Raw genomic sequence first — 2,622 nt, forward strand, 5'->3', positions numbered from 1 at the left:
TATCTCTTCCTGGATCCTCATTTGATATTCTTATTCCATTAGGTGTTTAGCTGAAGCTATTTCTCTTTACCGCAGGAAGAAAGAAGATTTGGGATGGATTTATTTACATGTTATCATCATTAATCGTGGCTGATTTGTCTGGGTGATTACTTTTCTAATTTTGTGCTTATATTTCATAATTTTGTATTATGATTATCTCTAAATTGATTATCTGAACTTCTTTCCACAGATTTCAAGAAAACAGTGACAGTAATTTGAATGGAAGATTATATATACACGAGAACAACGAAGTCGAGCGTGTTTTAATTATTACCTACAATTGATTTTCCAATAATTAGTGATGATTACGAGTTTGCCAACCTTTAAACTCTAGAATAATGAGTTACTTGAAAAACAAAGTTGATGTCTTAATTAGTATGTCAATAAATGGAACTACTGGCTTCTGGTCAAAAGAAATGGCGTCAGCTGAGACAGAATCAATAGGTTAGGGATTTTTTTTAAACGAACAACCTTCCCTCAGCTTTCTCACGCGCTTGATGATCCTCTTCTCCCACCATATCCAGACACAAGTAAGCATTCTACACCTCGTCTCCTTCCTCTTCCCCTTGCCCCACCACTAAATTAAAAGACATAAGAAAAAAATGTACAAAACTTGGACATCTTAATTGATTTACTTGACCTCACACAAGTATCCCTCATTCTTTCTTGAGTTTCTTGTACTTGGTGACGAGCAAAATCATATTAAATTTGTGTTTCGTTTGGTTGAAAACTTGAATCTTGGCAACAATTTTGAAGTGTCAAGATTTTGTAATATAGAAGGAAGATCTTATGGTTGTCCTAATATTTCATTTTTTTTTTCCACAGGTATACATTAAAGACTTTGAAATTCCAACAATTTCGTTTATTGGCCCCTCAAGTAAAAATTGAATCCATATTAACAAGGTTGGTTGCTGTGGGTTATAGCTGCCTGTTGGTTGCTGCTGAAATTTATGGTTGCTCGATGGAGGTGGTGGTGGTGCTGCTATTAACAATATCTTGCGTATAAACCATTATATTTATTGTGTATAAACCATTATATATAGTGTATAAACCATTGTAATTTTTTAAATTTTTTATAATAATATCAACATTTATAAATGAAAATATCCAATATTATGCATGTGTAAATGTTTGTATCAAGTTAAGGTAAAAAAGGCATGAAAAAAAAAGAATATGTAATATAGGCGTCTGTTCCTCAGCAAACCAATGCCAAAATGACAAATTAAAAAAAAAACATAATTCTTGACGCTTTATTGTGTAGAAACTTGAGGTTAAAATTAAATTTTCCTACAGAAAGAGTAGACGCAAAAAAGCGTCGAGAAACTAGGGACAACAGAAAGCGTCTCTAATTGATACGTCTTACACAACAAAAAGCGTCATTAAAGTTAGGAATATCGACGCTTTGTATGAAAAATTGGACAATAAAAGGCGTCGAGAATCTCGACGCTTTTTGGCGACTTGGAAAATTCTCGACTCACTTATTTTCGACGCTTTTTACAAGCGTCGAGAAATATATTTTCGACGCTTTTTGGCGTCGATAATTAGGCTTAAAAGCGTCGAAAAAGACCGAAAATTCTAGTAGTGACCCTCCACCGGTAGTAACTAAACCTCACTAAGATCAAAAGGTCTTAAAAGGGTTGAAACGTTTAGGCTAGGGTAAAGGGCGTGGAAATAAATTTGGAAATTGGTGGTAAACTTAGAAGTGAAGCAAGGTTGATCATTCCTCAATTCAAACTCAATAAACTACCAACTTTCAAATAAAAAATTCTAGCAACTCCTCCCCCAAGCTTATTCTTTTTCAATCAAACAACAAATATTTTTGTATTTTCTCAATATTTTTTTTCTTTTTCTTTTTTTTTTCATTTCTTTTTATTTTTGCTCTCGCCTCTTTTAACTTTGAGCGACTTTTTCTTTCATTTCCTTTATTTTCTTCTCATTTGCTCAAACCATTCAACATAACAAAGATAATCACAAGTACCAAAATTTGAGTTTTTCACTTCTTTTTCATTCTTTTTCTCACTTTCATTAACAAAAAATACAAATCAAGTCCCAAGAATGCTTCACAAAAACTAATAAAGGTGAAAATAAAGCAAAGGTCCATTGGTTTGCAATGTGGTTATGCCAAAGAAGGAAAAAAAAGGCTCAAATTGGGTTACTAAATGAGCAAATGCAAAAGAAAAATAAAAGAATAGAAAATAATAAAACAAAACAAAAATCCTAATTGCCTTCGTCTTCCCCTAGGTTGGTTCAGTCTCGATCTCGGGTAGAATCAAGTTAAATTCTCGATATGAGCTACCAATGCCAAGGATCCAAACGCTACACATGCAAGAAATGTAGAAGGCTAGAACAATATAGACACATCCTCACAAGAATGACGGTAGTGGAATAGCAAAAATCACCTTTAAAGCTTCAACTAGCTAGAGAGCGACAACCATCTTACCACAAACCAAGTGAGCTAAGGTCTCATAGCCCTTAAATTCTACTACCTTGGCAATGCTATATGTGTGAACCAACCCCGACGTCCAAGTGCACGAAAACCTCTAACAACTAGGAAAGAGAGTGTTCTAGGTGCTAAAGCCCAAA

At 34.0% G+C, this 2,622-nt stretch overlaps 1 long non-coding RNA gene across 1 annotated transcript; it reads left to right on the forward strand.

The window, feature by feature from the left end:
- LOC145626963 (uncharacterized) lies at positions 1-1,072 on the forward strand. The gene is made up of 3 exons (XR_014111215.1): positions 1-142; positions 230-569; positions 865-1,072. It is a non-coding gene; the product is annotated as an uncharacterized LOC145626963 (long non-coding RNA).
- The last annotated feature ends 1,550 nt before the right edge of the window (positions 1,073-2,622 follow it).

Source organism: Chenopodium album, chromosome 4 (assembly GCF_948465745.1).
Source record: "Chenopodium album chromosome 4, dcCheAlbu1.1, whole genome shotgun sequence".
NCBI lineage: Eukaryota > Viridiplantae > Streptophyta > Magnoliopsida > Caryophyllales > Amaranthaceae > Chenopodium > Chenopodium album.